Raw genomic sequence first — 11,411 nt, 5'->3', positions numbered from 1 at the left:
CATAATCTTAGTAACAAAATCTTATTCAATGCTATTCTACTTCATGCTTTAGAATACATATATAATATATTGTGAAAAGATCAATCCAACTCATAGATGAGAAGTTATGTCATAAAACATCACATATAGACACAATCTTCGTAACAAAAAGTTATTCACTGTTGTTCTACTCCATACACTTTTAAACGTATCCTTTAAAGTCTGGTAGGTTGTTTGTATATCCTCTTTTGACAGCTGATATTTTCTGGTGCTTACAGTTCTCCATGTGCTGGTGCCTAAACAATAATGGAGTAACGAGGCATCTAAGCCTCATGACTAACTTCAAATGGTAGAGGAAATTCAGCGAAGTGAAGTTAATGTTAATCATTCATTCACGATGACGAGCTCAATGATATATGGAGCACACTGTGTGACATCCATTCCATCACCATCTTCTCTTTGGTAGAACGATCTCAAAACAGGCTACCTTGCATAAGATGTTTTACAGTTGGGTTGCCAAAATGGTCTATTATACATTATAACTCAGTGATAAAAGGATGAGAAAGTCCAAGGATTGCTCGTTTTGAAACTTATGCTACATTATGGCAGTGCTGCTATGGAGACTCTGAAATTCTAGTTGTGACTTGTTACCAAATCTGCAGAGCTGATCTCCTGATATCTTTGCTGAGTAGCCAATGGGGTTATTCTTTTCCTGCAACGTTGCTCTTGGTGTTTGAAGGCACAACAAATGCTTCTGTGCAAGGAACTGATGAAATGCTTCCATTGGGACAGATGCATCCTCTGTTTGGAACAAACTTACCAGTATAAGATACAGATCTCGTACTGGTTTATGAATCAAATTCTTCAACAGTCCAGGAAGGTAAAGGGCATCACTGTGACAGTGTTTTTATTATTGCTGATTAAATTAACATAAAGGTCACAGGTCTATGCCACATGTATTGTCATTAAATGTTCTTGCACTAGCGTGTGTGGAAGAGGGAGCCTATGGAGACTTGGATCTAAACGGACTGGGATTCCTCTTGAGATGGGGAGACAAAGTGGTAGCTGCTGCTTTCCTAATTTCTTCATCTAAGCAGTCTCCACAACTTCCCTCATGGCAGGCCTATTGACAGGCAGAGTGCTAGTGCATCTCAGAGCCAACCTTAACACATGCATCATTTCTTCCCTATATGAGCCAGCTACTCGTGAATTCAGGACGTTATTAATATCGATGTGAATCTGCTTCTGAGTCCACCTAACAATGTCTAAGTCATCTCCGAACTCTGTATCATTGGGTTTCTTACCAGTCAAAAGCTCCAGCAGGACCACGCCAAAGCTATATATGTCACTTTTCTCATTCACCTTGCAGCTGCAAGCATACTCTGCACACATGTCCATCAATTAGATCATTTCAGCTAGAATTGCTTATTTTCTGTTGACTGACACATTGGGTTAATACACACATATAATCAGAGACATTAACTGTTCGACTGTATAAAATTCCTACCTGGGGCAATATATCCATATGAGCCAACAACCATTGACATTACATTCTCCTGACCCAACTTCTCTACAGTTCTAGCTAAACCAAAATCAGCAATATGGGCCTCTAATTCAGAATCCAGCAATATATTATATGATTTGATATCCCTATGTAGTATTGGAGGGGAACAACCATGATGCAGGTAGGACACTGCCTTAGCAGCACCAAAAGCAATTTTATAACGAGTAGGCCAATCCAATGTTTTCCCTCGAGAAGTATGAAGACATTCATACAGACTACCATTTGGCATGTATTCATACACTAAGAGATTAGAATCTGAACTAGATATGCAGCAAAGCAGTTTAACAATGTTGGCATGCCTAATATTCCCTAAAGTCTCCACCTCTGCTCGAAATTCCATGTCTTGGTTCTTTCTGTTCCTGATCCTTTTCACAGCAACAATATTATCATTTTCCAGTTTTGCCTCGTACACCTTGCCTGCACCTCCACTTCCGATAACATTATCTTCTGTCAATCTCTTCAGAATATCTGACTCATCGAATTCCACCCTGTGAAAGGCTGTAAGACTCCATGACTCTCTACTTGATTTGACTCGATCAAAATTCTTGCATTTCTTATACAAGAAACCTATACCAATCAAACAGACTACTGCTATTGCAGCAATAACTACAATCAACACCCTATATAGATGGCTTTCAGATTTGTGTTTCTGTTGGAAACATGAAGGTAGCATTAATTTCCCACCTCCACAAAGGCCCGAATTGCCCAGAAAACTTTTATCATCGGCCAGATTATTGTAATCAACAGGAACAGAACCAGACAAGAGGTTGGCAGACAAATTCAGAAAACTCAACTTGAGATTATCTAACTCGACAGGTATTTTCCCTGAAAGCAGGTTGTTTGAGAGGTCAAGGCTGTTAAGAACACGCAGCAACCCAAGAGATGCAGGAATTGATCCCGTGATGTGGTTGTTCGCAAGGTTAAGCTGGGAAAGATGCTTCCATGATATTATTGTCCCAGGAAGCTCCCCATACAACATATTGTGATCAAGTGAAAGTTTCAGCAGTGAGGATAATCTAGTGAGTTCCACTGGAATAGTCCCTGATATATGGTTGTGACTTGCCATAAAGCTGCTGAGTTTACACAGTTGTCCAATGCCAGAGGGAATTGTTCCACTGAATTGATTGTTTGATACCTCGAACGCCCACAGATTGGCTGCTTTGGTGATTTGAGCAGGAATTCGGCAATGGAATGCATTGTTTGTCAATCTGAATTCCCTGAGGAGAGGAGAAATCCATAAACCCAGAGGAACTTCACCACTTAGCTAGTTATCGTGACTTGGACAGCGGTTAGACTAGGACAATTTCCAAGAAATTTAGGCAGGGTGCCATTAAACTTATTCTTGAAAACAATGAAAGCTCTCAGTACTCCACCTTTGCAGGCATTTTGCGGAAGAGGACCCGAAAGGTCATTCGTTGATACATCAAACTCAACAAGTTTAGAAAATTAAAAACAGAAAACTGACACAATTTCATTAATTTATTTGTTCAATTACATCACACTTATATAGGAATAACACCTAACCACTCATAACTAATTCTGTTCAACCACCTACAACTAATTCAGTTCAATCACTCATAACTAATTCTGTTCAACCACCTACAACTAATTCAGTTCAACCACTCATAACTAAATCTATTTCTGCATTATTCTCACATCCTCCCTTAATGGAGAAATAGATTTTCTACCATACCTAACTGACTTCTAGAACTTGTACTTTGAACATCTGCTGTATTCTCTAGATTGATCTAACTACTGCATTAACAGAGGGTAGTTGGAATTAATACCTTTCTACCACTCCCCCTTAATTCCAACTATATAACAAATATATACTATAGCACGATATACAAGAAACTATATTCTTAATCATGACGACTTAAACTTTAACTTGCCTGCTGGTCTAAGTCTCAGCTAGGCTTACAACAAAACATTTCATTTTTGTCTTCTTATTAAAAGGTCCATGCTTGTTCCTTTTCCATTGCTGGTGCAGTTTCATCTTCACCTTTTTGGGTTTCCTTATGAAATTCCTTTGCTCCTTGCTTACATACTTAACGTCAACAACCTCTTTTGGATTGAGAGGCAATGCAAGATCTCGAACGAGGTAATTTAATTCATGTTCTCCCCACTTTCCATGAGGAACCAACGAAGGAGTCACCAAAATGCAGTCATCTTTGAAAGTAGATCCAATAAAACTTCTAACAACCGGGCAAGTTTTAATCTCAGTGATTTCTTCAACAGCGTGATCCTCAACAACATGAGTGATTTCTTCAGGGACATGATCTTCAACAACATGAAACTCTTTGTCAATGGACTCAAAATTGAAGAGTGAACTTGTTTGTGCCACCTGCGAAGCTGTGGAACCGAGTGTTTTGTCTGTTGCTGCTGGAGTTGTCTGTTGCTGCTGGAGATGCCAAGACCCCTGTCAAGGACCGTTGAGTGCCGTGGATCGTGAGCAGAACCTGTTGCTGCGTGGACTGTAGATCTGTTGAGATCATTGCTGATCTTGTCCAGAACCGGCCAGAGGGCGTTGCTGTTGTGCGTATGTGCTGCCAAGACCCCTGTCAAGAACTCGGGTAGTAGTTGCCGTTGTGCGTTGGAGTTTTGGTGAGGTTGCGTGACCTATAGAGGGTCGAATAAGTTTTGTTAATGTATGCACATTGAGGAGGAGATTTGTGTCCTCGACAACTACTGCCGGTTGGTGGTGCCCAGTGTTTGGAAGGTGTTGAGTGATGTGTTCCAAGCCAAGAAGGAGTGAAGGTAGCGTGGATGTGTGAAGCAGCCAAAGTCGACCTCCTTGAGACCTGCGTGAGGGCGTGAAAGGTCCAAAAGGCACAGAACCTGCTACGTGTGAACGCCTGGCTTGTGGAAGATCCTGCGTGAGGCGGACCTCCCTGTGTTGCTGCGTGTGTTGCAGCGTGAGAACCTGTGTGAGTGGAGGTAATTTCTGCGTGAAGACCACCGAGCAGAGACTGTCGTTTTGTCCCAGTTGGAAAGAAGTCAGAGGCTGCCATTCGAAACTCTCATCTCGAAGACGCGGCGTTTCTGTTTGCAAGTGTTGCAGAAGTTGTGAGTGGAGGTAATTCTTCAGCAACAAGTTTTCTTGCATCTTTCGATTGCTCGTCCGCAGGGCATCTTTGGCTGTGTTTTTTTTTTTTCTTGAAACTGAGAGGTTGAACAGACTCACGGTTTTCTTTGGTCACACGAACCGTGTGCCTAACAGTCGGCCCGGTTTTCTTTGGGCGTGGTGGTATATTGACTGTAATTTAGAAACTGTTGTGCCGTGGAGTTCTGGTGTTATATTGACTGTTGTGCCGTAGCGTGGTGTTAATATTGACTGTTGTGCCAAACCCTCGAAAAGCAGTTGAGTGCTGCGTGAAGGTCTTTGCAGAAACTGCTGTGATTCTTGGTTTTATTAACGGAACAAACTGCTGTGATTCATTGCACCGTGGTCATATTCTTTTTCAGTCGGCCCGGTTTTCTTTGTTTTGTTGCAAAAATCGTGTAAGTGGGTCTTGTTCAAGAGAGTGCTGTTAGTGAGCCGCCCTCTAGCCGCTTCTGGACAAGATCAGCAATGATCTCAACAGATCTACAGTCCACGCAGCAACAGGTTCTGCTCACGATCCACGGCACTCAACGGTCCTTGACAGGGGTCTTGGCATCTCCAGCAGCAACAGACAACTCCAGCAGCAACAGACAAAACACTCGGTTCCACAGCTTCGCAGGTGGCACAAACAAGTTCACTCTTCAACAGCAGATCCAGCCTCACGCAAACACCACTCGGCCTTCCTCACCTGCGCTCTCACACAAGCTCAAACCCTGAGCTCTGATACCAAATTAAAAACAGAAAACTGACACAATTTCATTAATTTATTTGTTCAATTACATCACACTTATATAGGAATAACACCTAACCACTCATAACTAATTCTGTTCAACCACCTACAACTAATTCAGTTCAACCACTCATAACTAAACCTATTTCTGCATTATTCTCACATAGAACCCATCCCAATTCCCGGGGGAACTTGTCCACTAAACTTGTTGGTAAAAAGCTTGAGATGGACTAAATTAGTAAGTTTATAAGCTCAGAGGGTATAGACCCAGAAAGCTGATTGTTGTATAAGTGAAGTCTCTCTCTAAGTTTGTCAAGTCTCCAATCCCATTAGGAATGCTTCCATTTAGCCCATTGATTGACAGATTCAAATTCACAAGACTCTTAAGATTGTTGATATTGTCTGGAATTGGTCCAGATAAATTGTTGTCATATAGAAGCAAATCTGTCATGTTTGAAAGGACCATCAATTTGTTGGGGATCCTGCCCGTCAATTGATTCTTTGAGAGGTCCAAGAGCACCATAGTTATATTCCCTAACGACTCTGGAATTTTTTCTACTAAATTGCAATCTGCCATCCACAACTGCTGCAACCTTGTCAAGTTTCCGAGTTCATGTGGGATTACCCCTTGAGCAAGAGGATTGTTGGCCAGTGTTAAGTTTTTCAACGAAGAGAGATTTCCAAGGAAGAAAGGAACAGTACCATTCAACAGATTAGAGTGCAAGAACAATACCTCAAGCTTAGGCAACCTTCCAAATCCAGCAGGGATATCCCCAAAGAAATTGTTGGCTGAGAGGTCCAATAGCACGAGCTCCTCCAGTCTATATATCTCATCCGGCAAGAACCCAACGAACATGTTCTTAGACAAATATCAAGTTTCGAAGATGGGTGCAATTCAGCAGACCAGACAGAAAAACCCCCCAAAATAATTTGAGTACAAGTTCAAGTCCCTCAGATTACTTAATTGACCGATACTGGAAGGAATTGTTCCACTGATATTCAAGTTTTGAAGGTCCAGACCCACAACGGACTTGGTGTTTCCATCACAAGTGACTCCAGTCCAGTTACAATAGTTGTCAATATGTGAATCACTTCTCCAATCGCTAAGTTCCCCACTAGTGTTCAAACTCGCCATGAATTGCATTAGTATTTGGCCTTCCTCTGATAGGCAATAACACTGCAAGCAGAGCAACAATCCAAGCAATAATACAAAGCAGTATGCATTTTCCATTTGGGTGGCAACCATTTTTCATAATATTTCTTTGGAAATTCTCTCAGTTTGCTGTGGAAGCACCTTATTCATCACAGCGATAGATGAATATATTTGCACAACCAATGCTCCATGGACGTGCGTTGATACGATATCTTTGGTGGGTCAACAAGTTAGTAAATATGGATTTTCGTGGGGTCAGAAAATCAGGCAGTTCCGGATATTGAAATATGGTAATGTAGTGCAATGTCGGTCGAGGAGCCCATTTCCCGAGTGATAATGAGCAACAAGAAAACATACGATAGTTTATAGTGTCAGACGTTCCCCAAGTAAGTTTTCTCTTGGCCATATTTAAATGTGATTTTCCACGGATCATGTTTCGAGTGGCTGATGATGGTTTGCTCCCTTTTTATTCAAGTTTATTTTTTACGGATATGTTAACTTATTATGACAAGCTTAGAAAGGCTAGATATCAACGATATCTTTTGTTGGGTGGGAATTTTTTTTGTCTTTGTGTTGTCGGAAGTTTCGATTTTTGGTTAAGTTATAAGTTTTTTTTGTTAGGCTTTGCTTTCAAGATGTTGACAAACTTAAGCATTATAATGGTAGTCAAGTGGTTTCAAACTTAGATTTCACTTAGATAGGAAGTCACTGATGCTTGTAAATCTTAAAACAAAATAAAAAACACATCTAAATGTAAATTAATCAAAAATTTGTTCCTCATGCTTCCCTTCTAGAGGAGAAATGAAAGATATCAAATGCTAGCATTTTGATCTCCTTCTATTGTTAATGAAGTCCCCTAGTTCATATGATGAAAATGTTTCTAAAACTAGTGGTCCATGGTGATCCAAGTGGATATTGGTGGCCACCCGCTTATTCCACTTGGACGACCAACAAAGTTTCCTATTTTTCAGCACCGTTTTTTTTTTTGACAATTTTCTATTTTGACAGTTTTCGGGTCTTGAACTTCCAACGTTGTTTTGAGGTCCTAAACGATGTTTTTTGGGGAAACAAAAAAACATAGGTTATTGATTGATGTTTCCAGTACAAATTTGTTGTCCTCGAATAGATCTTTCTAAAGGACTATTGTGCATGTCAAACGAAATCATACGCTAAAGTTACGACCCCAGGAAGTTGGCATTCCTACTAACCCCATCGGGGCCCATAAGCTTTTGGTGCTTCATCTCCTAGGGTTATGTTTTTGGATGTTTATGGTTTCTCATTGTTTTTCCATGATAAAAAGGCTTCAAAGCCTCATTATAAAATAGTTCAAAAGACATTTAACTGTTACATCTTTTCTCAAAGATAAGCTACCATCGTCTGAACTAGTTTTCTTTCATTCTACATGTAAACAATTTTCAACATTTGTTATTTATTAATTGAAGTTTAGTTTCACTATATCCTTGTGTTTCTATTTTAAATACGTATTTCATTTTATTCCTTCAAGAATTTGGATTAGCGGTATCAAAGTGGTCCGCTCTTTCTCTGTTTTTTTGTGCATGTCCCCAACGAGGTTGGGGTATAAGAAGTTGGGACTTGAGTTGCTTGGGCCCTTGCAAGACTGACCTCACTGACCCCAACGACCTCCCATAATTGAAGAAAAGAAAGACGAGGGAGCACAAGATCTTATCAAATTGTTGCTCGAACAAGCCCTCAAACGACAAAAGGAATGAGATGATGGATAATTTTTCTTAGATCCTTCGACAGATACCAATGGGTGACACATCTTCATCCAGTAGCCACTTTGCAGGTACCGCCACCTTTAAGGTACAAAATAATTTTGACATTCCTATATTTGAAGGTTAGATAGATGCAAATGCCCTAGATAAATGGTTAAATCTGTGGAAAGGATATTTCTCAATCCTTAGGTCACACCCCATGTCAAGGATTGGTGGAAAACTTACTATGAGCAAAGGTCCAATGAGGAATCCTCATTATTTTCAGTTATGCCCTCTTGGGACTCTTTTCGAGATGTTGTTAAGGAATAGTATTGCCCTGTTGAGAGCTATGAAGACAAGTACATAAAATGGAGCATGCTACGACAAGAAAGGGGCCAAGAAGTGGAGGAGTTCACGAATATCTTTGATACCCTATGCATGAAGCTGGGTATCAAGGAATCTAGGCAACATCTAGTGCTCAAGTATTGTGGTTGTCTGCACAAATACATCCAAGTAGAAATTGATTTCTTGGACATCTCTTTGCTTGGTGCAACATACTGATATAGTATCAAGATTGAACATAAATTTAAACAAAAAAAGAAAGACGTTGGATTGACGAATTTGAAGCAGGGAAAGGGTACCCCTAAACTACTGAACAAAGGACAAAGCCAAGGTGGAACAACCCAGGACAACCTGTCAAAGCCGCAAGCAAAGAATAGCAATGTGAAGACAAAGAAAGGCACATGAAAGTGGCGTGAGTTCCATAAGAGCCCCACTTACAACACAAATGAATGTTGCACAAACTAGTCACTAGTGGCCGAGCTAAAAGCTTCAAAGTCAAACACATGTTTCAACTTTGATCCTGAACCCAAAAGAGGGAAAAATCATTGATGTAGAACTCAACGCCACTATTGCCACCACCAAGGTCAAGAAAAGTGAGCTCGAAGATCCGGAGGAGTGTGAGTGTCTCTTCCACTCACAGATGTGGGTGAAGGGTGCTCTATCGCAGTTCATTATTGATAACGGGAGTCAAAGAAGCTCATCTTATTAGAGGTCATTAAACAGTTGGGCCTATCGACAATACTACACCCATACAACATTGGGTGGCTCCACCAAGGGTGAGATCTCCACGTGAGCCAGTCATGTCACTTGCCCTACAACATCAAGCCTTTCACAAACGAGGTATTGTGTGATGTTGCTCCCTTTGAAGTTTGTGATGTTTTATTAGGCCAACCATACTTGTGGAAGCATCATGTTGTATATAAGTCCAGACCTTATACTGTTATTATTACTTTGGGCAGAAAACTATGCAAGATACCAGAGGTAGCCCCACCTACCATCATTTCTTTGATCTCTGCTAAGAAATGCAGTAAGATCATCTCCCAGACTAGTAAATTTGTTTTTTTTCCTGATTTGCTCACAAAGTAAGGGGAAGATCATGACCACATCCATGGCATCTAGAAAGGGCTCCTTTGTGTAGTAGAATCAAGTGGATAAGGTCGCTTGAGAGTACAGAGACATCTTCTCCTCACCCATGGGGGTATATCTACATTTTCAAGTCAAGAATTTGATCAATATGAACCTTAGTGCACCTCTACCCAATGGACTAATCTATTGTCGATCTCTTCTGGAAAATGAGGAAATCAAGCGACAAATCTAGGAGTTGCTGGAAAAGGGGAACATACGACCAATTTTCTCACCTTGTGGGAGCCCAATTGTACTTGTGCAAAAGAAATATGGGACCTAGAGGCTCTGCATTGATTACCAAACACTAAAAAAATTACAATTAGGAACAGAGACTCGATCCCATAAACTGTTGACCTTCTTGACCAGCTCAAAGGGGATAAGTACATGAGCAGATTGATTTGAAGTCTGGCTATCACCAAGTTTCAACAAAATCCATGATTGTATGGAAGATCACCTTCAAGTCTAAGGAGGGTATCTTTGAGTGGTTGCTCATGCCCTTCGGGTTGACAAATACCCCCGCATATTTTATGAGGTTTATGAATGATATCTTATGGAATTTAACCAACTCATTCATGGTTGTATATCCAGATGATATCCTCATCTTTAGCAAGAGTTGGGAAAAACACTTTCAACATATTTGAACGGTCCTTCAAACCTTGCAACAACACAAAGCTATGTAGCAACCTAGAGAAATTCTCCTTTGGAATGTCCAATATTTAGGCTACATAATTGATGAGTAAGGCATGCATGTGGATCCAGCTAAGATCCAATCCATTTGGGATTGCCTGGCCCCGATAACTCTAATAGAGCTTCACAACTTCTTAGGCCTTGCTGATTTCTATCATAGATTCATGTTAGGGTTCCCTCATATCATTTGGCCCTTAAGTCAAGTTACCAAAGGTAGAGAAAAAGAAAAAGAAAAATTGTCTGAGTCACAACAAAATACATTCATTGATCTAAAACATTGTATTTTCTCTGCACCGGTCCTCACATTTCTAGACCTGTAATAACCATTTGAGATTAAGATAGATTCCTTTAATTATGGTATTGATCAGTCCTCACTCAATAAGGGCATACAATGGCCTATCACAGTGATACACACTCTAATATTGTTGAAAGGTACCCCACCTATGATAAGGAAATGTATTCTATCATACGCGCCTACTGGCAATGGAAACATTATATTCTATGGAAGGAGACGATCATCCACATAGATTATTGACCTCTTCAATTTATGTAGACACAGGGGAAGTTGCAAAGTGATTGCAATCACAAATGGTCCACATATCTGCAACAATTCCATTTAACATTAAATACAAGAAGGGTAGCATCAATCATGTCACAGGCTGCCTCAATCGACCCCCAATTGTGGCACTAAGCACAATTCTCAACTCTTATGGGAACAATACCTCTAGATGGCCACAACAATATGGAAATGACTTGGAATTCTTTGCCACTTACAAGACGTTGATGGTTGGAAAGCCAGTTCCAGATTTCAACATTTAGGATGGGTTGTTCTGTTATTTAGGACATCTTTGTTTTCCTTTAAGTCAGTGTGCTAATCTGATTTTGGAGACGCATTATAGCTGGGTCACAAGACACTTTGGTGTTGAGAAGACAGTGGAAATACTACAAAAGTACTTTTATTGGCCAAAACTCTCACATGATGTTGGAAAATATATTAGATCCTACAATGTTTA

At 40.4% G+C, this 11,411-nt stretch overlaps 1 pseudogene; it reads right to left on the bottom strand.

Moving 5' to 3' along the window:
- Window positions 1-509: 509 nt before the first annotated feature.
- Window positions 510-6,622, bottom strand: LOC149259309 (uncharacterized; annotated as a pseudogene).
- Between the last annotated feature and the right edge of the window lie 4,789 nt (window positions 6,623-11,411).

Source organism: Pinus tabuliformis, chromosome 6 (genome assembly GCF_031772625.1).
Source record: "Pinus tabuliformis cultivar Carrire ecotype Pingquan chromosome 6, CPIR1, whole genome shotgun sequence".
Classification (NCBI taxonomy): Eukaryota; Viridiplantae; Streptophyta; class Pinopsida; order Pinales; family Pinaceae; genus Pinus; species Pinus tabuliformis.
This window is presented reverse-complemented; position numbering and strand designations above follow the sequence as displayed.